The 15,717-nt window shown below is 47.1% G+C and overlaps 1 protein-coding gene across 2 annotated transcripts in view; it reads right to left on the bottom strand.

Moving 5' to 3' along the window:
* Atrnl1 (attractin like 1) overlaps positions 1–15,717 on the bottom strand; it is a 597,040-nt gene that overhangs the window by 385,070 nt on the left and 196,253 nt on the right. The gene's annotated exons all lie outside the window — the stretch shown is intronic.

Raw genomic sequence — 15,717 nt, 5'->3', positions numbered from 1 at the left:
GGATAACCCTTCAAGTTCAGTTAATGGGGCTTCCAGGACTGCCTGAGCAAAGGTGCTTGCTGTCGCCCTGATGACCCAAGTTTGATTTCTGAAACCCTCCTGATGGAAGACAAAAACCAACTCTTGAGGGCTGTCGCCTGAGGCCACTTGTAACTGTGGCATGCAGTCATCCCCTCCCACAAAGTAAAAATGAACAAGTGGGCATTTTTTAAAACTAATACATCGGTGTGAATAATGAACTTCTCTGTTTCTCAAAACCAGACTTCTGGTCTGGGCACAGAGCTTGGTGGGAAGACATTTTTCCTCATTAGTGTATGACCCTGTGCTTAGCCACAGAATTGGCAGAGACAGGGGGGTTGAGGGAGACAAACAGGGGATTAATTTTGCAAATCTGTATCTTTAGTACTGTCAAAATTACAGCATCTTATCATTAAAAAGGATTTAAGAGATTATTTAGTTCAAAATCCTGTCTAGAAAAGAAATCCCTGGTAAACTCTGAGAGTGACTAAGTATGCAATTTACCTAATTAAACAATCATCTGGGAACTGCTAACTCACAAGTCAGTGCTTTCCACATTTCCTTAACTCCTAGGATGAAAACAGAATCATTTCGGCCACTTCACACTAATTCCGTTCTGAGTAAATCTGAATCAGCCCGCTACATTCTGAAACCCTTACACATCAGAAAAAGCCTCCGCGGCACCCTCTGGCTGAGCAGCTCCCCACCAGGTGTGGCTTACCTTAAAGAGACATGTTTAATGTCCAGGGGCATTTTATTGTCATGATTTGTCTGGCACTGTGGGATGCCGTAAAATATACAACACACACACACATACATACATACACACACCACACACACATACACACACACATACACACACACACACCACACACACACACATACACACACACACCACACACACACCACACACACCACACACACACATACATACACACACACACATACATACACACACACACACCACACACACACACACACACACCATGATTTTATATTCAGACTGCCAAAGTTGTCTAAGTTGAGAAGTTCTGTCTGCATCTCAGTTATTTCCATAGAAACCATATTTCTCATGCTACTCTCAGGTTAGTAGCGTAAATATTATTAATAGTGCTGAAAATTGGTACTTTAGAGTCTGAGGGTCCATTTTAATTTCAGAAATATCATTATGTCCTTAAAAAATGTTAGTACAAAAGACACAAAATTGCCATTCCAAACTCAGACTAAAATGACTTCCATCGAGGAACAATAGTACCAAGTGCTGTGAGGGGTTCACTCTATGACCTCAAGACTCTGAGGCTCCTGTGCAATCCCTGTGCTTGCTAAAGATGGCGCTCAGAAGCATGACGAGCGCGGCTGAGTTTTATGCTCACCTGTGTTAACGGAAAAGCTATTTTCCCTATGACATTCTTATTTCAGTTAAATGGGATTTTGTTTTGTTTTTGTGGTTTTTTGAGACGGGTTTTACTTTAGCTATTGAGCCTGTCCTGGACTGCTGCAGTCAGAGGGAGGGAGGGCATGGCACTGGCCTGTGGTGACACATCCTGGAGCCACAGTCAGAATTTGCAGTTCCTAAATTCTCTGGGAAGCGCCATGGGGCAGGGCTGTGCATGGTAATTCTGTCCATTCCATTTTGCAAGAAGAGAAGTAAACGTTGATTGTGTTAATTCACTGAAATCTATTGGTCTTTACATTAGCTTCTCCTTATGGATAAGCCAAAGGGTTCACTGGGTAGCATCAAACATCTGTATCTTTGGATTTATTTTCATCACTATTTCTACACAGGAGGAAAATCAGCTTTGGCAACTTTCTCTGAGATTTCTTCCTCATAAAATGGCTTGTGTAAATTCTGGTATAGGTACCGAGGAGACCAGATACAGGGACTCTCAAGAAAAGGGAGAAGAAAGGAGGAGAAGAGTGACAGGGAATGGAGTGGGGATGGGGAAGACAGAGAGGGAGGGAAGTGACGGAAAGGGAAGGGTGAGCAGGGCAGAGTAAGTAAGAGAAGAGAGAAAAGTATGTGGCTCTATAGCACAGAAATCTTAGGGGTTCAACACATCTATGTAATGAACGCAGTAGTAACAGAAATAACAAAAAAGAAGCCAACTAGATGTGAGAAGAAAACTTAGGGACAGATACTGCAATAATTCAAACACAACCTGTACACAGTGACTATTTTTACAACATTCCTAATACAAAGTATGGAATATCCAGTATTATCATCTAGGGAACTCGCTCTCAACCTTCCTAACGTGTCGACCCTTTAATACAGTTCCCCATGTTGCGATGACCCTCAACTATGAAATTATCTTCATTCCTACCTCATTAACTCATTTGCTATGAATTGCAATGTGCTGGAGAAATTCCTTCAGCCAGTAGCCATTAAGAGGTCACGCCCAAGTGGGATTGTGTGTGCACCATAGTACTATGAGACAATGCTCTTGTACCCTGTAAAGAATTGTCACTTCTATTAGTTTAACAAAATGCTGACTGGCCAGTAGCCAGGCAGGAAGTATAGGCAGGGTGACCAAAACAGGAGAATTCTGGGAAGAGAAAAGGCTCAGTCTGCAGCCATCATCCAAACCAAGAGGAAGAAAGAAGAGAACGCCTTACTGATAAAAGGTACCAAGCCATGTGACTAACACAAATAAGAATTATGGACGAATTTAAGATGTAAGAATTAGTTAATAAGAATCCTGAGCTACTAGGCCAACCAGTGTAAAGTTAATGTAGGCCTCTGTGTGTTTCTTTGCGGGGCCGGATAGGGCAGAAACTACTGCCAACAGCAATGTCATATCTGACAGTCAGGAATTCTGATATGCAAACCCTGTGTGAGTTGTGACCCACAGGTTGAGAACTGCTGATCTCACTAGCAGCACACATTGCAGTATGACATGGGTCTGTACTGAGACCAGGGCCAGGGACAAAAAGGGAACTCTGGTACAACAAAAGAGAAATAATATTCCCAATGATTTATAGGTGACAGCTTAACTAAATATAAGCAATAGATATTAAATACTTAAAAATTAGTTTGCATATATTATTCTTGTATTTTACTGGAAAACCTTGGAAAGTAGTACAGTGTTAAAATACTGGACTTTGCTGTTTTGGTTTGGTTTGGTCTTGATTTTTCGAGACAGGGTTTCTATGTAGTTTTGGAGCCTGTCCTGGAACTAGCTCTTATAGACAAGGCTGGCTTTGAACTCACAGAGATCCACCTGCCTCTGCCTCCCAAGTACTGGGATTAAGGGCATGCACCACCACCGCCTGGCTCTTTGTTGTATTTTTAAAATAACTTCCCTTAATAACCAACATCCCTAAACATGGCTTCTAATGACTTGTCAATTCCCTCGCACCCGAGGATTTTACTCTCACTGACTGAAATGCTAACAAAGCAAACCAACTCAAATTGGGAAGTGTGAGATGGATGATAGAGGATCTGGGTTTGCCAATTTGCCCATCTGCTCAGAGCTGAAGATTAAATGAGTCATGTGGGTCACTGGGGAAACAATACATTGACTGTAAAACCCACACAGCACACTAGTGTGTAAGGAAGGTGACTGCAGACAAAGAAAGTCTGGCCTGGAAGTGAAGGCTCCAGAACCCCAGCTTCTAAGTGTTGGCCTGCTCCCCTTTACAGCCGACCTCACACAGCGCCGAGAAGACACGAGTGCACTAACAACATTGCAGAAAATTACCTGCAGACCGTGTAGGTAAGATATACAGAACATATGAACCTTTTGTTTAGAAGTGGGTTCCATAGCCAAGCTATCTCATTACATACGAAAGTATTTCAAAATGGGGTGAGCGGGGGTCTCGAGCATTTTCAATAGGGATAATTAATTACCTTGTACACTTAGGATACTCTACCAGTCAGACAATTTCAAATACAAGTAATAGAAAACCTAACTGAAACTAGCATAGACGAGTCTGAAACACTCTCGCTAGTATGAACGCACCTATCCAGACCACAGGAGACCATGAGATTGGTCCCATTAAGTCCCACACTCCTGAGGTAGAGAGGAGCTCACAGAGCTCTGTCTATCAGCAAGATTACATAGGCAGTTAACAATGCTAGGGAGAGGGGCTCTCAGAGCCTGGCACCTACCCCAGCTTATGCGAGTGGTTCACGGTGACTGAGCGAGTTTTCCTCAGAAGTTCCCATGCTCCTGTGAGCAACCCCCAAAAAACTCACCGATTTGCTAGGGCAAAACTGGGGCAATCATGATTGGGGCCGTTACTGCTGCCCTATCGCAGCTGAGGGAACGTTTGTTGATCCTCCCAAAATGTTAGAATCAAAGCCCTGAAGAAGGGACTTAAGTTAACTATATTCCATAAAGTAGGAATTCCAGCAGAAGGTCAGTGTCTGTCTCAGTTCGTTTTCTATTGATGAACGTCATGACCAAAAGTAACTTGGGGAAGAAAGGGTTTAACGGGTTTATAGGTTACAGCCCAACATCGAGCGAAGTCCAAGAAGGAACCTGGAGGCAGGAAATAAAGCAAAGACCATGAGGGAACACAACCTACTGGCCTGCTTAGCTGCCTTTGTTACACAACCCAGGCCTGCCTGCTTGCCTGTGATGAAACACTCAAGGTGAGCTGGCTCCTGCTGAATCACTTAGCAATTAAGACACTGTTACAAAGAGGTGCCACAAGCCAATCTGAAGAAGGTAATTCCTCAACTGAGATTCCTTCTTCCCAGGTATGTCTAGGTTCACACAAAGTTCACAGAAACTTACGATCTCATAAGAAAAGAAACCAGAGAACTCACATGCCCTCTTTGCCTTGCATAGTGTGAAAGAAAAGCCAAGAAGTTAAGAACAAGGAACTGGCCATTTGCCCTCTCATTGAAGGTCCTTACCAGAGACCAAGAGTGCTGGCACCAGGACCCATTCAGCCTTCAGATCTGTGAGGCAATGCATCTCCGTCCTTCAGGACACCCAGACTGCTGTGGGTTAAGGCAGATGAAGTCCAAATGTTCTGACCTCGGATATACACAGACAGACAGAAAGATAGATGGTAGTAGATAGATGATAGGAATGTCTGATTTCAGATACAAACAGACAGATAGATGACAGATAGACAGATGATAGGAATGTCTAATTTCAGATGCAGAAGACACACAGATAGATGATAGGTAGACAGATAATAGGAATGTCTGGAATATATATTTTGCTGTAAGTCAACTTTAATCTCAGACTTTTTTGTCCTTTTAAGAACCGATTCCAATCCACAGCACCTTCTCTCACACTATGGCAGGTATACCCACTCCTATCAACCATTAAAGATGTACTAAGGAGCTCTAGTCCTCCATGAAGCTGATGAGGGGCCGGCCTCTCTCAAATCAAATGGTTGTCTAATAGTCACGTTAACAGAATAAATTAAGAATGGGCAAGAACCCATACAACACAGTAAACGCCTTTAAAATTCACAAAGAAATACAGCTAAGGCTGTTGTTCCTTTGGTCCCTGCCCCAGCCACGCCCACTCCTTTTAACTCCTGACCCCGCCCTGACATCGCTCTCTTTCTGCTTTTCCTCTCACACGGGGCTTTTGCCTCTCTCTCTCTCCCCCTTCTCTCTCGCTGTCTCTCTCTCTCTCTCTCTCTCTCTCTCTTTCTCTCTCTCTCTCCCTCTCTCTTTCCCTTTATTTCTTTCTCTCCTTGTGAATAAATTCTTATATAGCTATTTCCTGTGTTTATATGTCTGACCCGCCGCCACCGCCACCGCCGGGACCCGCCGGAATTTGCTGCCGGGAGGGGGGACCCGCCGCGTGTGTGCCCTCCCGCTGGTGAGAAGCTGTAGCCGCTTGCTCGGGTGCCGGACCCTAGAGCTGGCGCCCGGCACTGCTGTGACCCGCCGGAGTTTGCTGCAGGCGGGGGGACCCCAGAGATTTTATTAATTAACAACAAGTGGCCCAGAACATGAGAGATTTACACATCCACAGAGAACCCTGACGACCCGCCTGGCCGAGGATTAGGAAGGCTAACATGGAGAACAGTATTCCTTGATGTGTCTGGACTGCAACTAATCTGGGTGATATCTAATAAACTCAAACTTGTAACACAGATCAATGAGCATGGTGTTTCTGCTATACTGGGTTGGTTTACAATTACATCGCTTGAAACCGGGCAGTTGGATAAAAGCTTTGGTCAAAGAATTCCTTTGGCATTTTAAAGCAAATACGTGTTCTTTTTCAAATCGTCTATAATCCAATGTTCTGTAACATAAAAAGAGAAATAAAATGTATATAGCTATCAAATTACCAGACAATGCGCCCATGTAACAACCACCCACATAGATGAACAGGTGAACCCATTCTCTCCCATTCAAATCAAACTGATTTAATTGCAAAGCTTAGTTTCCCATTTCTGGACTTTATACCAATGGAATCCGAAAGTCTTTATTCTTCTTATTCAGTTTCCACCACACTACATTCTGTTGTCCACACTGCTCCTGTGACAATGTTCCTACACTATTACATAGCACAGTCTTACTTTCCCTTCCTACCCTTCTGAGCACTTTGGGATATTTCCACCTGAGGCTACAGAAGACATCCTTCCTTAAATGTGTCATTTGTTTGAGGTCATTCAGACAGCACACTTGATTACAGCATCACAATGCAACATCTCAGTGTTTCTATGGTGCTTCTAGGTGATGGTAACCGCTGTCCTGTGTAGGCGATGGTAACCGCTGGTATGTATGTGATGACAACCACTGTCATGACTACAGTCATGTGGGCGATGGTAACCGCTGTCATGTGTGGGCAGTGGTAACCGCTGTCATGTGTGGGCAGTGCTAACCTCTGTCATGTGTGTATGATGGTAACCGCTGTCATGTGTGGGCAATGGTAACCTCTGTCATGTGTGGGCAGTGCTAACCGCTGTCATGTGTGTATGATGGTAACCGCTGTCATGTGTGGGCAGTGGTAATCTCTGTCATGTGTGGGCAGTGCTAACCGCTGTCATGTGTGGGCAGTGGTAACCGCTGTCATGTGTGGGTGATGGTAACCGCTGTCATGTGTGGGCAATGGTAACCTCTGTCATGTGTGTACGATGGTAACCTCTGTCATGTGTGGGTGATGGTAACCGCTGTCATGTGTGGGCAATGGTAACCTCTGTCCTGTGTGTACGATGGTAACCGCTGTCATGTGTGGGCGATGGTAACCGCTGTAATGTGTGGGCAATGGTAATCGCTGTCATGTGTGGGCGATGGTAACCGCTGTCATGTGTGGGCGATGATAACCGCTGTCCTGTGTGGGCGACGGTAATCGCTGTCATGTGTGGGGAATGGTAATCGCTGTCATGTGTGGGCGATGGTAACCGCTGTCATGTGTGGGTGATGGTAACCGCTGTCATGTGTGGGCGATGGCTAACCGCTGTCATGTGTGGGCGATGGTAACCGCTGTCATGTGTGGGTGATGGTAACCGCTGTCATGTGTGTGCACTGGTAACCGCTGTCATGTGTGCAATGGTAACTGCTGTCATATGTGGGCAATGACAACCATTCTCATTTGTAGGCGATGGTAACCCCTGTCATGTGTGGGCAGTGGTAACCGCTGTCATGTGTGGGCAGTGGTAACCACTGTCATGTGTGGGCGATGGTAACCGCTATCATGTGTGGGCAGTGGTAATCTCTGTCATGTGTGGGCAGTGCTAACCGCTATCATGTGTGGGCAGTGCTAACCTCTGTCATGTGTGGGTGATGGTAACCGCTGTCATGTGTGGGCGATGGTAACCGCTGTCATGTGTGGGCGATGGTAACCGCTGTCATGTGTGGGCAATGGTAACCGCTGTCATGTGTGCAATGGTAACTGCTGTCATATGTGGGCAATGACAACTATTCTCATGTGTAGGCGATGGTAACCGCTGTCATGTGTGGGCAGTGGTAATCTCTGTCATGTGTGGGCAGTGGTAACCGCTGTCATGTGTGGGGAGTGGTAATCTCTGTCATGTGTGGGCAGTGGTAATCTCTGTCATGTGTGGGCAGTGGTAATCTCTGTCATGTGTGGGCAGTGGTAATCTCTGTCATGTGTGGGCAGTGGTAACCGCTGTCATGTGTGGGCAGTGGTAATCTCTGTCATGTGTGGGCAGTGGTAATCTCTGTCATGTGTGGGCAGTGGTAACCGCTGTCATGTGTGGGCAGTGGTAATCTCTGTCATGTGTGGGCAGTGGTAATCTCTGTCATGTGTGTGCAGTGGTAACCGCTGTCATGTGTGGGCAGTGGTAACCGCTGTCATGTGTGGGCAGTGGTAATCTCTGTCATGTGTGGGCAGTGGTAACCGCTGTCATGTGTGGGCAGTGGTAACCGCTGTCATGTGTGGGCAGTGCTAACCTCTGTCATGTGTGGGCAGTGGTAATCTCTGTCATGTGTGGGCAGTGGTAACCGCTGTCATGTGTGGGCAGTGGTAACCACTGTCATGTGTGGGCGATGGTAACCGCTGTCATGTGTGGGCAGTGGTAACCACTGTCATGTGTGGGCAGTGGTAACCACTGTCATGTGTGGGCGATGGTAACCGCTGTCATGTGTGGGCAGTGCTAACCTCTGTCATGTGTGGGTGATGGTAACCACTGTCATGTGTGGGCAGTGGTAACCTCTGTCATGTGTGGGTGATGGTAACCGCTGTCATGTGTGGGCAGTGGTAACCTCTGTCATGTGTGGGTGATGGTAACCGCTGTCATGTGTGGGCAGTGGTAACCTCTGTCATGTGTGGGCGATGGTAACCGCTGTCATGTGTGGGTGATGGTAACCACTGTCATGTGTGGGCAGTGGTAACCTCTGTCATGTGTGGGCGATGGTAACCGCTGTCATGTGTGGGTGATGGTAACCCCTGTCATGTGTGGGCAGTGCTAACCGCTGTCATGTGTGGGTGATGGTAACCGCTGTCATGTGTGGGCAGTGCTAACCGCTGTCATGTGTGGGCAGTGCTAACCTCTGTCATGTGTGGGCAGTGGTAACCTCTGTCATGTGTGGGCAGTACTAACCTCTGTCATGTGTGGGTGATGGTAACCGCTGTCATGTGTGGGCAGTGCTAACCTCTGTCATGTGTGGGCAGTGGTAACCTCTGTCATGTGTGGGCAGTGCTAACCTCTGTCATGTGTGGGTGATGGTAACCGCTGTCATGTGTGGGCAGTGCTAACCTCTGTCATGTGTGGGCAGTGGTAACCTCTGTCATGTGTGGGTGATGGTAACCGCTGTCATGTGTGGGTGATGGTAACCGCTGTCATGTGTGGGCAGTGCTAACCGCTGTCATGTGTGGGCAGTGCTAACCTCTGTCATGTGTGGGCAGTGGTAACCTCTGTCATGTGTGGGCAGTGCTAACCTCTGTCATGTGTGGGTGATGGTAACCGCTGTCATGTGTGGGCAGTGCTAACCTCTGTCATGTGTGGGCAGTGGTAACCTCTGTCATGTGTGGGCAGTGCTAACCTCTGTCATGTGTGGGTGATGGTAACCGCTGTCATGTGTGGGCAGTGGTAACCGCTGTCATGTGTGGGCAGTGGTAACCACTGTCATGTGTGGGCGATGGAAACCGCTGTCATGTGTGGGCAGTGCTAACCGCTGTCATGTGTGGGCAGTGCTAACCTCTGTCATGTGTGGGTGATGGTAACCGCTGTCATGTGTGGGCAGTGGTAATCTCTGTCATGTGTGGGCAGTGGTAACCGCTGTCATGTGTGGGCAGTGGTAATCTCTGTCATGTGTGGGCGATGGTAACCGCTGTCATGTGTGGGCGATGGTAACCTCTGTCATGTGTGGGCAGTGCTAACCGCTGTCATGTGTGGGCAGTGCTAACCGCTGTCATGTGTGGGCAGTGGTAATCTCTGTCATGTGTGGGCAGTGGTAACCGCTGTCATGTGTGGGCAGTGGTAATCTCTGTCATGTGTGGGCAGTGGTAACCGCTGTCATGTGTGGGCAGTGGTAATCTCTGTCATGTGTGGGCGATGGTAACCGCTGTCATGTGTGGGTGATGGTAACCGCTGTCATGTGTGGGCAGTGCTAACCGCTGTCATGTGTGGGTGATGGTAACCGCTGTCATGTGTGGGCAGTGCTAACCTCTGTCATGTGTGGGTGATGGTACTCAGGTTCATGTTGAAGCTTTAATATCTTAGGCCAGAGGAGACTCCTGGGGAAACTGGTGACCTTCCAATCAGTTCACTCCTAGTTCAGAGTCTGGTCATCTCTCCGCTCTGCCTACTGACCTCCAAGAGTGTAATTTACAGCCCTGAGGAGGCTAACAAATCCTGACACTGAACTTCAGTGGTGGTGGGGGGTGCTCAGAAAGGTTCCCTGAGACACAGGCTCACACGTGTTGAAAGGACAGTCTTTCCAGCAAGTCGGGCTATAAGAAATTAAAAGCTACATAAAAACAATGAACTTTAGCTAAATTGTAATAAAAAGCAACAACAAAAATGGCTGTCAAAAAACATAACCCTAAATATACAAAATAAAAATACAAAACCCTTAGAAACTTTGAGCTGGGAGGAATCTTTTGTTCTTTTTTTTTTGTAGTGATATTTCATTTGTATTTTATTTTATTTTTTATTACTTTATAAATAATACCAAATGAATCTTTTGTTCTAACACTAAAAACAAAATTTAAAAAACTTACTTTTAGCAGAGCGGTCATGGCACGCACCTTTAATCCCAGCACTAGGCAAGCAGAGGCAGGCGGATCCATGAGTTGGAGGCCAGCCTGGTCTACAAGAGCCAGTTCCAGGACAAGCACTAAAGCTACAGAGAAACCCTGTCTCAATAACCAGGAAAAACAATAGTATAAAAGGCAATCCAAAGACTGAAATCTTTGCAAATAATATACATGGCAAAGAGTTAGACTTCAAATATATAATGTATAATAAATATTCAGTAATAAAAACGTAAATGAACAAAAGATGGACAAAAGATCTGAAAAGAACTTCCTCAAAGAAGACAAAAGGACAGCTAAAAAGAACAAAAAAAATTGCCAGTGGCTTATATGGTATCGTTTATTTGAGAAAGGTGAATGAGACTGTGAATGTGACATCACATATGTGTCACAGACATGCTCTGTGTGTGTGTGTGTGTGTGTGTGTGTGTGTGTGTGTGTGCGCGCGCGCACGCAGTGTCAAGCTAAGCCCTGGTAAAGACGTGAACACTGGAGCCCTCCTGCTTCACAGTTTATCTGAACAGATGCTGCCGCTCTAAAATCCCAGCAAGTACTGAGAAGATGAATGTGCTGTAGGCTCTGACCCACAACTCTACTTCTAAGAAGCCATCCTAGAGGAATAAAAACTTGTGGCCATATCAACCATAAAGAAAATATTTGGTTTCCTGACACTTTATTCATAATGGCCAGAAAGCATCTATCTCTCAGTGGGTGAATACAGTGATAAATCCATAAACAAAACACTAATCCAGCAATGAATGAGCAATCAGGCCACTGACTGGAACACCAACAACTTGGACAAATCTCACCTGAGACGTGCTACGGGGAAGAAGCCAGTGAGACAGCACAATGAATGAAGCAAGGGCAAAGAACAGGTCAGTCTGGGTAAGAGGCAAGCCGGCTGCAAAGCAGAGGCCAGTGATGGAGTTTTCTGGGGTTTGAGAACAACACTGGAACTTACTGCACATAACTGAAAATGAAGGTGAGCATGCTCAAATGACAGCAAACAAAGAGACCAACAATCAAGTCCTCACACCCACCTAGGACACACACAGAATGAACTGGAATGGGGCTGATGAGCTGAGGTGAAACCAGAGGAACATGAAGCCACCATCTGATCACAAACACGAAAGAAGTTTTAAATAATCAACTTCCATACTTTAAATCATTGGTAGAATTCGGGTTGGCGGGAGATTAAGTAGAGAGGGACAGTCAGCTGATTCCTAAGTAACTGCAGTGAGGCATGAAGTAAGGCGTGGAATGGGACACGGGGTGAGGCACACAGTGAGGCGCACAGTGAGGCACACAGTAGAGCACGCAGTGAGATACACAGTAGGGCACACAGTGAGATACGCAGTAGGGCACACAGTGAGGCGCACAGTAGAGCACGCAGTGAGGCACACAGTAGGGCATGCAGTGAGGCACACAGTGAGGCGCACAGTAGGGCACACAGTGAGATACACAGTAGGGCACACAGTGAGGCACACAGTAGAGCATGCAGTGAGATACACAGTAGGGCACACAGTGAGATACGCAGTAGGGCACACAGTGAGGCGCACAGTAGAGCACGCAGTGAGGCACACAGTAGGGCATGCAGTGAGGCACACAGTGAGGCGCACAGTAGGGCACACAGTGAGATACACAGTAGGGCACACAGTGAGGCGCACAGTAGGGCATGCAGTGAGGCACACAGTGAGGCACACAGTAGGGCACACAGTGAGATACGCAGTAGGGCACACAGTGAGGCGCACAGTAGAGCACGCAGTGAGATACACAGTAGGGCACACAGTGAGGCGCACAGTAGGGCATGCAGTGAGATACACAGTAGGGCACACAGTGAGGCGCACAGTAGGGCATGCAGTGAGATACACAGTAGGGCACACAGTGAGATACGCAGTAGGGCACACAGTGAGGCACACAGTAGAGCACGCAGTGAGATACACAGTAGGGCACACATTGAGGCGCACAGTAGGGCACACAGTGAGGCACAGAATGAGGCACGCAGTGAGGCGCACAGTAGGGCATGCAGTGAGGCACACAGTAGGGCACACAGTGAGGCACAGCATGAGGCACACAGTGAGGCGCACAGTGAGGCACACAGTAGAGCACGCAGTGAGATACACAGTAGGGCATGCAGTGAGACACGCAGTGAGGCGCACAGTAGGGCATGCAGTGAGGCACGCAGTGAGGCACACAGTAGGGCATGCAGTGAGGCACGCAGTGAGGCACGCAGTGAGGCACACAGTAGGGCATGCAGTGAGGCACGCAGTGAGGCACACAGTAGGGCATGCAGTGAGGCACGCAGTGAGGCGCACAGTAGGGCATGCAGTGAGGCACACAGTGAGGCGCACAGTAGGGCACACAGTAGGGCATGCAGTGAGGCGTACAGTAGGGCACACAGTGAGGGACACAGTAGGGCATGCAGTGAGGCACAGCATGAGGCAGATCTTGACCAGTATAAAGACCGAGGGACTCCTGGACAAGGGGCGGCTGCCAGGACAGCAAGCTCACTGAGGGGCAGGACGGTTTTGACTTTTACATGGCTATTTAGGATCAGTGTGAAGTTACTGACAGACTCTGTCTGCTTTCGCCACTGGTGTGAAACCTCAACCCTGTGGATAATGTATGGAACGCTGGTTTAAACCACTATAAACTGCACGGTCACCAGCTTATACACATCATATTAAACACGCTGATTTATAAGACCCAGCAAGGCATAAACATCCATTTTCTTCCGTCAGGAAGCCAGGGTGAGAATTCCAGGCTCAATTTCTAATACAGTATGTTTGTTTATGGATTCTACGTAGGGAGGTCCAGAGCCTGGGTCTCCTTGACATTATCGTAACCACCATCTGAGCTCACTGCCGACACAGACACACCAGATTCTGCGTTAGTCCTTCTCAATGCTCTTCATACTTGCTCTGTTGTTTGTAATCCTGTCGAATACTTCTGGGTCATGCCGAGGATTGTGCGTATTAATGATTTACCTTTATTTCTTGTCCTTTGAAGATGCACATTACTGCTTTTTTTCTGTTTACAAATCGTGTGAACAGCATGATCGTGTGCCTTTATCCTCAGGTCTCAGGGACTACATTAACTCTGTGTGGTCACCTCGACGGGAAGCTTTGCTGTATTTGTTTTTCTAAGGCTTGAGTGGCTTTATGTTTTGCTTTTGAAACCTTTAAGATTCTTCTACTTAAAATTTTAATCTACACCTCTCTCCACTCTGTACCCAGTAACACAGATATAAGAAACAGAAAAACACAGTAACTCATAGCAGTAGGCCATTCTCAGAGATTTCTCATCCTTGCTGATAATACAGCAAGGGAGCGCACCTTCAGAAACCATCTGAAACAATGTGTGACAAGTAACTCTGATCATAAACTGCTGTGGGATAGCCCTCCTGTGTGCTGTGGGATAGCCCTCCTGTGTGCTGTGGGATAGCCCTCCTGTGTGCTGTGGGATAGCCCTCCTGTGTGCTGTGGGATAGCCCTCCTGTGTGCTGTGGGATAGCACTCTTGTGTGCTGTGGGATAGCCCTTCTGTATGCTGCGAATACATGTTGCTCTCATCGCTGGGTAATAAAGCTGCTTTGGCCTACAGCGAGGCAGAATCAAGCTAGACTAAGGGAGTAAGACAGGCAGAGTTGAGAGAGATGCCAGCCAGGCACAGGAGAAACAAGACATATTAGAGCACAGGTAAAACCACAAGACACATGAAACATAGATTAATAGAAATGGGTTCATTTATAAGAAAAGAGCTAGTTAGTAATAAGCCTGAGCTGTTCAGCCAAGCATTTTGTAATTAATATTAAGTCTCTGAGTGATTACTTAGAAGCAGCCACAGGACAGGCAGGAAAGAGAAACTACCGTTTAGAATAAACTGGGTTTATACAATTATGGACAAATGCTCATAGCGACATTACTCAAGATAGCTATAGTGGGGAAACTAGAATACCTATCAAATGATCAACAAAGAAATAATATACTATGAAATATTCTGGGCTGGCAGTTTGGCAACCCTGCAGACAAAAGTTCCTGATATACCCTCATACCCTGAATCCAGAGGGAATATCATGGACTAAACTGTCATGGCCTACAAAAATGTCATGGCCTATAGAGCACCTCAAGATGGGGAAATCAACTTCAAGTCAGAAAAGTGCAGCGCTCCAGGAGGCAGAAGTCTGGGCGTGTATGCCTCTACCAGGAAAGGACCCCCAGAGATGTGCCTGCTTCTGCTGCAATGCAGGAATGGGGACCCCAGACATCACCTCGGGCATACAAGGACAGCTCATGCAATGGAAATCAGCAAATGACCATCTCAACAGATGCAGAAAGGGCCTCTAATACAGACCAATCAGTGTAGCAGAATGACGACGCGCTACTCCCTCCCGACTCCGTTAAGGGACTGTCACCTAGAAACCTTCTGCTTGTCAACCCAGAGGATTTGAGACTTGAGAAAGTGAGAGGTAAGAGGGGCCTTGGAGAAAACTCACTCCTGCTGTGTGTTGAGAAGGCACCATTCGCGCTGGCTCACACAGCAGGGGTGTTTTCTGGCAGAAGGCTTACATTGCTAAAGAGTTCACCGCTGATGGCTTGAGAAGAGTTCTCATGACAGCTGTTGGAGCGCTAAGTGGTTTACGCATTTGAAAAGGGGGTGGAGAAACACCCTCCAAAGAGTGGAATGCGTGATTGCAGTCATATGGTAGAGGTGCCTTCAATGGGTACTGAGAGAGAACGCAGACACTATGGACCAAACACGAGAGTCAGAACATGGGTGAGCAACAGGCTGATGGTCTAATGGCTGCCGTGCTGGTGCCTAAAGGATAATGGGAAACTTGGTCAAAACACTTCCAGCTCAAGGATGGGAAGACAGACAGGGATAGACAGCTCAGTCACTCCTGCAGTGCCTGTGATGGTGGCTCGCTGCCCTCTTTCTGAGTAAGCAGCACTGTGTCATGCCGGAAGACGAGCGGGATCCCCTCTGGCTGAGGCAGCTGGCCTCACAAGCTGTCACCGTTTGGTCCCGTGACCACTTGATCAATAAAGTTAACGCAATAGCAT

This window comes from Microtus pennsylvanicus, chromosome 5, assembly GCF_037038515.1.
Source record: "Microtus pennsylvanicus isolate mMicPen1 chromosome 5, mMicPen1.hap1, whole genome shotgun sequence".
NCBI classification, from domain to species: Eukaryota; Metazoa; Chordata; class Mammalia; order Rodentia; family Cricetidae; genus Microtus; species Microtus pennsylvanicus.
Note: the sequence above shows the minus strand (reverse complement) of the source record. Positions and strands in the feature narration are given on the sequence as shown.